The following is an 11,787-nucleotide window of genomic DNA, read 5'->3' on the forward strand; positions in this document are numbered from 1 at the left end:
GTGATCCTCACATCACTACCATCCCCTCCGGTTGTCCCGATTTCGTCACTTCGGGGCCATTGGTTCCGGACAACGACATGTGTATACAACTTGCGGGTAAGACCATAAACAATGAATATCATGATGAAACAATAACATGTTCAGATCTGAGATCATGGCACTCGGGCCCTAGTGACAAGCATTAAGCATAACAAGTTGCAACAATATCATCAAAGTACCAATTACGGACACTAGGCACTATGCCCTAACAATCTTATGCTATTACATGACCAATCTCATCCAATCCCTACCATCCCCTTCGGCCTACAGCGGGGGAATTACTCACACATGGATGGGGGAAACATGGCTGGTTGATGGAGAGGCGTCGGTGGTGATGATGGCGATGATCTCCTCCAATTCGCCGTCCCGGCGGAGTGCCAGAACGGAGACTTCTGGCTCCTGCGACGGAGTTTCGCGATGTGGCGGCGTTCTGGAGGCTTTCTGGCGACTTCGACTTCTCCCCGTGCGTTTTTAGGTCGAAGGCAATATATAGTCCGAAGGAGGGCGTCGGAGGCCGGCCGAGGGGGCCACACCACATGGCCGCGCGGGCCCCCGGGCCGCGCCGCCCTATGGTGTGGGGCCCTCGGGCCTCCACCGGCGTGTCCTTCCGGCTCCGTCATTATTCTTGGAAAATAGGGCCTTCGCATAAATTCCGAGGATTTTCCCAAAAGTTGGATTTCTGCACAAAAACGAGACACCGAATCAGTTCTGCTGAAAACAGCGTTAGTCCGTGTTAGTTGCATCCAAAATACACAAATTAGAGGCAAAACAATAGCAAAAGTGTTCGGGAAAGTAGATACGTTTTGGACGTATCATCTCCCCCAAGCTTAGCTTATTGCTTGTCCTCAAGCAATTCGGTTAACAATTGAGCGATAAAAGAACTTTCACGAACACATTTGCTCATATGATGTATATATTCTCATGATATGGCTAATACTTAAGCAATTCATAATAAGATACATGCAAATAAGATCATCTAACAGCTATGTCAATCATGAAGAGGTACCAACAATTAATAATAAGCATCATGAATCATGTATATAAGCAGGATTGCAATGTTCATAAGAGAGTATGATAAAGTGGTATCTCGCTTGCCCGTATTTGATCGGAAAAACATAAATGCCCAGGCACCTCTGGAGTTCATAGAAAGACTAGAAGTAGTGATTGTCAAAGATAAAAGCATCAAAGTTATACCACAATCAATCATATTTTGAGACAAGCATATTATACTAAGAATGACAAGTTGTGCTCTCAAGATAGTGCTCAAAGAAAGAATGGAGACACAACATAAAAGTAAAAGATTGACCCTTCGCAGAGGCAAGCAGGGATTAACATGCGCTAGAGCTTTTCATTTTTAAAACAGGAGTAAAATTATTTTGAGAGGTGTTTGTCGTTGTCAACGAATGGTAATGGGTACACCAACTACCTCGCCAACCGGACTCCCAAGAGCGGCTCCCATGAATTATTTGCATGTTTATGTGGCACTCCTTCCAACCTTTCTTGCACAAACCATGGCTAACCGAATCCTCGGGTGCCTGCCAACAATCACATACCATGAAGGAGTGCCTTTTTATTTTAGTTTTATTATGATGACACTCCCCCCAACCTTTGCTTACACAAGCCATGGCTAACCGAATCCTTCGGGTGCCGTCCAACAATCACATACCATGGAGGAGTGTCTATTTAAGTTAATTAATTCGGGACTAGGAATCCCATTGCCAGCTCTTTTTGCAAAATTATTGGATAAGCGGATGTGCCACTAGTCCATATGAGAGTCCGTCAAAAATAAATGACAAGGTTGAAAGCTAAACACCACATACTTCCTCATGAGCTATGAAACATTAACACAAATTGAGAAGCATTTTGAAGGTTTTAAAGGTAGCGCATGAGAATTTACTTGGAATGGTTTGAAATGCCATGCATAGGTATTTATGGTGGACACTTTGGAACAACTTGGTTTTCAGGTGTTTGGAAGCACGAGCAGCGTTCCCGCTCGGTACAAGTGAAGGCTAGCAAAAGACTAGGGAGCGACAAATCAAGAGAGCAATGAACTCGTCATAATCATGCTTGCGGCAAAATAAATTAACAGAGGCATAAAAGTGATACAAGAACTCGAAGCAATATAAATCATCGAGGCTTAATTGACTTTTGTTCAGTCATATGCATGCGTGAGCATGTGCCAAGTCGATATAAATGAATTATTCAGAGGAGGATACCACAATGCCATACTTACTTATGAATAAAACAATGCAAGCAAACATCCATGACATGCTACTCATATTAATAAATTGGAGCTAAACCTGAGAGATCATGAACTACTAGACTTTCTCAAATGACATATACCTCACATGAACCAACTAAGCATGCTCACATGGATGAGTATATGTACAAAAATGAAAACAAATAGAGTTCATACCAGCCTCTCACCACAATCCAATTGTCGTAGGTCGTCATTATTGCCTTTCACTTGTGTAGCTTGGATAATATGAAATGAAAACCACGCTCCAGCCACCGAAGACCATTGAACTCATGATGAACTTTACAAACCAAAGAAGAACAGCAAATATTTTTGGTGTTTTCGAATTGGAAACAAGAGCAAAAGGAAACAAGCAAACAAAGCAAAATCTTTTTGGGTTTTCTTATAGCAAACTAGCAATAGCAAATAAAGCGAAACAAATGCAAGAAACCAAAACAAACAAATGGTAAAGAGAAACAACAGAAATATTTTTGGTCTTTTTGTGTTTTGGGAAGGAAACAAAGCGAAAACAAGAATTGGCAAACTAGAAGACTCACATAAACGTAAAGCAGCAGAAATTCGTCAAACTTGACAGCAGTACAGTACCCGATTTTTAATAAATTCTTCCACTGCTCAAATCGAAAAGTGTTCAACTAATGAAAGTTAGATAACAACCTGGGGAACATGCACAAAAATTGGCTTCGCAAAATACTGTTCTGGCTATTTTTGAGAATTTTTTCGGTAACAGTACAGAATCTGTTTTCAGGCAGCACTTCCCCAAATATCATCTCCCTCTCATTAGAAAACCACTCAAACAAACTAAACAAGTATATACAAGTATCCAGCAACCATAATATGCAAAGAATGAGTGATGCCGGTATACCTCCCCCCAAGCTTAGGCTTTTGGCCTAAGTGGAGTTCAACCCCAACGAGGGTCGCTGTTCCTCGCCGGTGGATAATTCATGGCGTAGTCATAGTAAAGTTCCTGTGCAGAAGAAAAGCGTGGAGGCTCCACATGCCCAACATGTTGATGCGAGGAACTAGCTGCATCAGATGATGAGTCGAGGTGTTCCTCGGCCTCCTTCGCGCTGTCTCTTGCATGATGGCCTCCTCCCTCTATGTATGCATTCAGTGCACCTTCTGTGACCGACCAATCCTCCCTGGAATCAAGGTTAAATAGAACAGGCGCATGCAATCTTACTAGTTTCTCAGTTTTCTTAGTTATTCTCCAGACTTTCTTATAAAATGTCATCTTGTAAAGCAGGTTACCCAAATTAGATGAAGCAGAAACAAATTCATGTTTAATCATAGAGGCTATGGCAAGTTTTTCTATGGAAAGTGGAATGTCAAGATGATGAGGTTCTACATTATGCAAAGCTAGTAAACGAGAGGCGATGAGACCTCCACAAATTCCACCTTTCTCACGGTTAGTAGCAAGTCTATAAGCTATTAATGCCCCCAAATTATAAGTCCTACTACCTTGTAGTGCTGCAGCTAGAAAAGCCAAATCCTGGATAGATAGTTTACCACCACTCTTTCTAGCAAGAACGCATTTAGTAATGAAATAAGCAAAGTAGCGGATAGCTGGGAGTTGAATGCTAGTGATTTTACCACCATCCTCTGAGAAACTCCTTCCATAGCAAATCATCTCGAAGAGGCTTAAGAGTTCTCGCGGCGATCCCCTTATCTTCTCACATGATCCCCATTGCGGTACTCTAATTGCTGCACAAAAATCACTGAATGGCAAGTTGACAGCTTTATTATAAATCTTATATTGAACCATGGGGTTAGATCGCGACCAATTAAACTTAAAGTCCTGCACAACAGACATAGTCAATTTTGCATATTGGCTTGGTTCTCCATCAACAAAATCACTCAACCCTGCACGAGAAATTAGACTTTGAACATCTTCCAATATTCCTGCGCTTCTCATGAAATCTGCGCACGGGTAGTAGGAGGGGTATACTCCCTCTTCATGGTTCACTCTCATGACTTGTTGCACCTCCAATTCTTGCTGGTTTAGTTGATATCTATTCCACTCCATTTTCTGAAATTTTTCAACAAACAATATAAAATTCGATTTGGTGACATATAATCAAGGGGAACTACTATAGGAACTTGCTAGAGTACTAATCATGCATCAAAACTAGTTTATACAACTTAGAACAAGCATGCAAGCTCACTAAACATGTTACCTACAGCAGCAAAATATTCAAGATATACTCAACCAAACAAAATTCTACTTGGATAATCGGAGGAGTCACATACCGGAGAGCAAATGTGCCAAATTTCAGACATAAATCTGGGCTGAGCAAAGAGATCGAAAAATCCTGAGCTCTTGAGCAAAAATGCGAGTGAGAGAAAGCTGGTTCGAGTTTTTTCGGGAGAGAGAAGATTTTGGGAGAAAGAGATGAAGTAGTGGGGCAAGGAGGGGCCCACACCACAGGGTGGCGCGCCCCCCTCCTTGGCCGCGCCGGCTGGTGGGGTGGCCCCCTGGGGTGTCCCACTGGTCATCCTCTGGTGCTCCCAGGTGCCTCTTCGAAAAATAGGACCAACGGTATAATTTTTGTGAATTTTTGAAAACTTTGAAAAATGCACATTTCTGGGTATTAAGTTTATTATTACTGGCCACGAAATTTTTTGAAATCTCTATTCAACTAAGGAACTTTGCAAATCAAAAATGCTACAGCAAATAAGACAAGTGGAGGAAGAAAGATATGTTGTTTACCTCCTCTATGCATATAAAAGGTATTCGTTAACAAGGTTGATCAAGTCTTGCCACCGAATAATTTTTACATAACATAAGAAGAAATAAACCTCAAATCAATCATGTTACCTTGAATTGTATTGATATGGATCCAATCATAAGATTTTGATAACCTTCTTTAGGTTCATATATAGGACAATCGATAGTTCCAACTTTGATAGTTCTCACAATAGAAATAGTATTGAATCCACATACTTTATCAATCCTCTTGGGGAAATAGACGGTATGCTCCTTATCATCAACATTGAAAGTAACCTTTCCTTTATTGCAATCAATAACAGCCCCTGCGGTGTTAAGAAAAGGTCTCCCAAGAATAATAGACATATTATCATCTTCGGGCATTTCCAACACAACAAAATCAGTTAATATCAAGCAGTTATTAGTAACTTGAACAGGAACATCCTCACATATACCAACAGGAATAGCAGTGGATTTATCAGCCATTTGCAAAGATATATCAGTAGGTATCAACTTATCTAAATAAAATCTCTTATAAAGAGAAAAAGGCATAACACTAACACCGGCTCCCAAGTCACATAGAGCAGTTTTAACATAATTATTCTTAATAGAACAAGGAATAGTAGGTATACCTGGTCGCCCAACTTCTTTGGCACTTTGCCATTGAAAGAGTAATTAGCAAGCATAGTGGAAATCTCCTCATTGGGGATTTTCCTTTTGTTAGTAACAATATCTTTCATATACTTTGAATAAGGAGGCAATTTAATAGCATCAGTCAAAGGGATTTGCAAGAATAAAGGTTTCATCCAATCGCAAAATTTATTATAGTGTTCTTCTTCCTTTGATTTTAGTTTCTTAGCAGGAAAAGGCATTTGCTTTTGCAACCAAGGTTCTCTTTCATTACCATGTTTCTTAGCAATAAAATCTTCTTTAGTATACTTTTTATTTTTAGCATGCTTTTCAGGTTCATCTTCTACCTCTTCTTTATCAGAAGCATCATTCTTATCATTATCATGTTCATTACCACTTTCAGTTTCAGCATCGGAAATAGAAATACTATTAGGATCATTAGCAGGTTCAGAGGATTCTACAATATTTTTATGTTTCTTCTTCTTTTTCTTCTTAGATGGAGCACTAGGTTCAATGCGTTGAGAATCTTGTTCAATTATTTTGGGATGCCCTTCAGGATATAGAGGATCCTGGGTAGAGACACCACCTCTAGTTGTTACTTCATAAGCATGTTTCTCTTTGGGATTATTATTTAGCAAGTCATTTTGCACTTTAGTGAGTTGATCAATTTGAGTTTGAATCATTTGAAAATGTTAAACAAGCATCTTAACATCATTGGAGGTTCTCTCCACAATATCATGCAAATTGCTAATAGCTTGAGAATTTTCCATTAGATGATTCTCTACTCTCATATTAAAATTTTCTTGCTTAACAATATAATTATCAAACTCATCTAAGTATTGCGCAGGAGGTTTTGAATACGGAATATCTTCCCTAGTAAAGCGTTGAAGGGAGTTTACCTCAATCATGGGTGAAGGGGGAATTATCTCACATATATCCTCTATGGGAGGTAGATTCTTCACATCTTCGGATTTAATACCTTTCTCCTTGAGAGACTTCTTAGCTTCCCGCATATCTTCATCATTCAATTCAATTAAACCCCTCTTCTTCAATATTGGCGTTGGAGTTGGTTCAGGTGTATCCCAATCATCATGATTCCGGCTTATTCTAGCCAATAAATCTTCGACTTCGATGCGGAGTTCTTTTCCGAAAACACAACCAGCACAACTATCCAAATATGCTCTAGATTCAATGGTTAGTCCACTATAAAATATATCAAGTAGATCATTCTTTTCTAAATCATGTCCAGGTCGAGCTCTGATAAGAGAACAAAATCTTGCCCATGCCGCAGGCAATTTCTCTTCATCTCCTTGGTCAAACCTATATATTCTCTGTAAAGCAGCATGTTGAGCACTAGCAGGAAAATATTTTCGAAAGAAAACATCACGCAAATCAGCTGGACTTTTAATAGAACCAGGAGGCAAATTATTATACCAAGTTTTAGCACCATCCTTTAATGAGAAAGGAAATTTTTTAATGACAAAGTAAATACGCATCTTGTCATCATCAGAAAACAAGCTACTCATAGAAGAAAGTTCATTCATGTGTTCTACAACACTTTCTTTTTCAGTACCACAAAAGGGTGCTTTCCCTACAATAGCTATATGAGATAGATCAAGAGAAAAATCATAATCTTTATCCTTAATGCATATAGGAGATGTGGCAAATTTAGGATCAGGAGATAGCTTATGTCTAACAGTATATTGTGTGAGAAACTTTTTAATGTTTCTTGCATCAGTAGCATTGCATCTATCAATAAAATCATCATTAAGCTCCACATAATCTTCATCAGGATCATCACTAGAATAATCAAGTTCAGGTGAACTAACAGGTGTAGTGGCATTTTCATTAGGAGTTTCAGCATTTTCAATTTGTCTAGACCTAGCAATTGTAGCATCTAGAAAGGATCCCAATGAACCACTATCATCAAGCACAGTAGAAATATTATCAATATTATGAGAGTTTTCAGATTCAGCAGACGTACCAGCTTGTGGCGGTGAAACGAGTTGACTTATCACAGATGGTGAATCGAGTGTAGCAGAGGTACTCAGAGTTGTACCTTTTCTTGTAGTGGATGGTAATATGGCGACTTTAGGATCGCGAGCTTTACCCATGATGGAGAATTTGCAGCGAACAATATCAATCCAAGTGAACTTCCAAATAAAGCTATGCTCCCCAGCAACGGCGCCAAAAAACAGTCTTGATGACCCACAAGTATAGGGGATCTCAGCAGTCTTCGCGGGTAGTATAACCCAATTTATTGATTCGACACAAGGGGAGACAAAGAACACTTGGAAGCCTTAACAACGGAGTTGTCAATTCAGCTGCACCTGGAAATAGACTTGCTCGCAAGAGTTTATCAGTAGTAACAGTTTTATGGCAGTAGCAGTAGTGAAATAGCAGCAACAGAGTAATAGAGACAGCAGTAGTGATTATAGTAAACAACAGGATTAAAATACTGTAGGCACGGGGACGGATGACGGGCGTTGCATGGATGAGAGAAACTCATGTAACAATCATAGCAGGGCATTTGCGGATAATAATAAAACGGTGTCCAAGTACAAAGCAATCAATAGGCATGTGTTCCAATTATAGTCGTACGTGCTCGCAATGAGAAACTTGCACAACATCTTTTGTCCTACCAGCCGGTGGCAGCCGGGCCTCAAGGGAATCTACTGGATATTAAGGTACTCCTTTTAATAGAGTACCGGAGCAAAGCATTAACACTCCGTGAACACATGTGATCCTCACATCACTACCATCCCCTCCGGTTGTCCCGATTCTGTCACTTCGGGGCCATTGGTTCCGGACAGCGACATGTGTATACAACTTGCAGGTAAGACCATAAACAATGAATATCATGATGAAACAATAACATGTTCAGATCTGAGATCATGGCACTCGGGCCCTAGTGACAAGCATTAAGCATAACAAGTTGCAACAATATCATCAAAGTACCAATTACGGACACTAGGCACTATGCCCTAACAATCTTATGCTATTACATGACCAATCTCATCCAATCCCTACCATCCCCTTCGGCCTACAGCGGGGGAATTACTCACACATGGATGGGGGAAACATGGCTGGTTGATGGAGAGGCGTCGGTGGTGATGATGGCGATGATCTCCTCCAATTCCCCATCCCGGCGGAGTGCCAGAACGGAGACTTCTGGCTCCTACGACGGAGTTTCGCGATGTGGTGGCGTTCTGGAGGCTTTCTGGCGACTTCGACTTCTCCCCGTGCGTTTTTAGGTCGAAGGCAATATATAGTCCGAAGGAGGGCGTCGGAGGCCGGCCGAGGGGGCCACACCACATGGCCGCGCGGGCCCCCCTGGGCCGCGCCGCCCTATGGTGTGGGGCCCTCGGGCCTCCACCTGGCGTGTCCTTCTGGCTCCGTCATTATTCTTGAAAAATAGGGCCTTCTGCATAAATTCCGAGGATTTTCCCAAAAGTTGGATTTATGCACAAAAACGAGACACCAGAACAGTTCTGCTGAAAACAGCGTTAGTCCGTGTTAGTTGCATCCAAAATACACAAATTAGAGGCAAAACAATAGCAAAAGTGTTCGGGAAAGTAGATACGTTTTGGACGTATCAGATATGTGGAGAACAACCTTTACGTGGTTGACCTCTCGAAAGAGAGCCCCTCTCTCTCCACATGTCTAATGGCGGCCAAGCATGACGAAGGTTGGTTGTGGCATCGCCGCCTTGGTCATGTTAACATGAGAAATTTTAAACAGCTCCTAAAGGGTGAGCACATTGTGGGACTAACCGTCATTTCTTTTGAGAAAGATCGTGTTTGTAGTGCATGTGTAGCCGGAAAGCAACTCAAGAAGAAGCATCCTATCAAGAGTATTGTTACCACATCTAGGCCTTTGGAGCTCCTTCATTTGGATCTCTTTGGGCCATCACATTATGATACTCTTGGTGGAAGCAAGTATGGACTTGTCATTGTTGATGATTACTCAAGATACTCTTGGGTCTTTCTTCTTAAGTCTAAGGACGAGACCCATAGAGACTTCATCATCTTCGCCAAGAAAGCTCAACGTATGTATGAATCCGAGATCAAGGCGATTAGGACCGACAATGGCACCGAGTTCAAGAACTACACTATGCAAGAGTTTGTTGATGATGAGGGCATCAAGCATGAGTTTTCGGCGCCATACACCCCTCAACAAAATGGTGTTGTTGAAAGGAAGAACCGGACTATCATTGAGATGGCAAGAACCATGTTGAGTGAATTCAACTCACCCCACAACTTTTGGGGAGAAGCCATCTCTACGGCCGTCCACTACTCCAACCGGCTCTTCCTCCGTCCCCTCCACAACAAAACCCCATACGAGCTCCTTACCGGTAACAAGCCTAACATCATGTACATTCGTGTTTTTGGATGCAAATGTCTTGTTAAAAACAACAAAGGAAAGCTCGGTAAATTTGAAACTAGAACCATAGAGGGTATATTTGTTGGATATGCGGAGAACTCTCACGCCTATAGATACTACAACCGGTCCACCGGGACTATTGAAGTATCTTGTGACGTGGTGTTCTTGGAGGATAATGGCTCCCAAGTGGAGCAAGTTGTTCCATGTGTTGCAGGTGATGATGATGATCCAGGAGAACTTCAGACCAGTAGAATAACTATCTAGACTGCGATTCCTGATTGGAACTTTTCAGACACAGAGCTAGCCTCCCGCGTCGCTCCCGCGAGCGACCGGGGGGAAACCCTACCGCCGCCAGTCGCCCCCCCTACATCCTCCCTCCCCCTCCTCGCCGCCGCCGGGGCGTGCTGGCGGGCAAAGCCCGGTCAGCATCGGCGGCGGCGGGGCCCCTTTCTCTCCCCGCTCGGGTGGTGGTGGCCGGGCAGCCGACCTCGAGCGGCGGCGGCGCGCTAGCGTGGGGCGCGGCGGCAGCCACCGGCGGCAGGGCTGGAGGTGCTGTGTACCGGCGTGGAGGGCCTCGAGGTGCTGCTGCTGGGCGGCGCGGCGACAGGGGCGTCCGGCTGCTTCCGGGATCTGGCTCTGCCCAGATCTGCTGGGTAGTTGCTGTCTCCTGCGTTGGTGGCAGGGCGGCGGCTCCCCAGGCTCCGGCGTTCGTCCGTCTCGGCGGCAGTGGACGTGAGTTGGCCTCCTCGCTGGCCGGCGTGGTGTTGGGCGGCGGAGAGGCTGCTTGCGGAGTGCTGGCCATTTGTGGTCGGACTCGTGGCGGCGCAGTGAAGCTTCTGCTTCCTGGCGGGCAAGGTGGCCTCCGGGCGGCGCTTTGGCGGCTCTTGGCGGCGGGCGTCGGCGGAGGGAGCGGCTGCAGGGTGGCGCTCCGTTTCGGGCCAGAGCTAGGCCTGCCGCGGGCAAGGCGGCCCCATGGTGGGTGGCGTCTCGGCCTTCTAGTTTGGCTTCTCTGAGGTGGTGGTTGTCGATGCCTGCCTCGGTGGCAGGGTGGCACCAACCCCTAGGCCCTGCTTGCCGACGTGGTGTCGGGTGGCGTGTGCCTGCTTGCGGTGTGCCGACTTCTGGTCGGTGGCGTGGCTGCGAGGGTCGTCGCCTCTTTCTCAGCCATCAGCCTTCAGTTGTTCGCCGCTGGGCTGACAAGTGCCATGGTTTCGCAGTGGCGGCCATGGTGGTGACGCGCTTCCCACGCGGGGGGCCGTCGTGGCTGGGTTTTGGAGCCCCTCTGTCTTGCCATCAGTTACAGAGGACGCTGCTTCCGTCTGTGCTGGTGTGCCCCATGGTGATGCAGATGGCGGCCATGGGTGCGGCCTCCTCTCCGTTGCGAGGCGAGCCGTGGCAGTGGTGGTGGTGGCGTCTTCTTGCCGGTTGCTGGGCTCCGGTGTCGGGTTCTTGGTGGGGTTCTTCGGCGTGCGGCGGGTGCTCCATGCGAGAGCAATCTATGGGTGTCTCTGCCTTTGATGCCCTTCGACTCCAGCCGGTGGCACACAGGCGTCGTGGCATCGTCTCGGCCGCGCGCGACCTTTCGGCCACACCCTCGACAGAGGTGGTGTCGGTGCGTAGTGTGGTCTCGGATGCGCGCTGCCCTTCGATTATGTCGATGGTGCAGTGCCGGTGCTGGGTCTCGGCGGACCAAGGCCGTTCGACTACTCCGGCGAGTCCTCGAGCTGAGTTGTCCCTCCTTCTTGTCCTTGGGGCTCTTCCTTGTGATCGGTGT

Source organism: Lolium rigidum, chromosome 5, assembly GCF_022539505.1.
Source record: "Lolium rigidum isolate FL_2022 chromosome 5, APGP_CSIRO_Lrig_0.1, whole genome shotgun sequence".
Lineage (NCBI taxonomy): Eukaryota > Viridiplantae > Streptophyta > Magnoliopsida > Poales > Poaceae > Lolium > Lolium rigidum.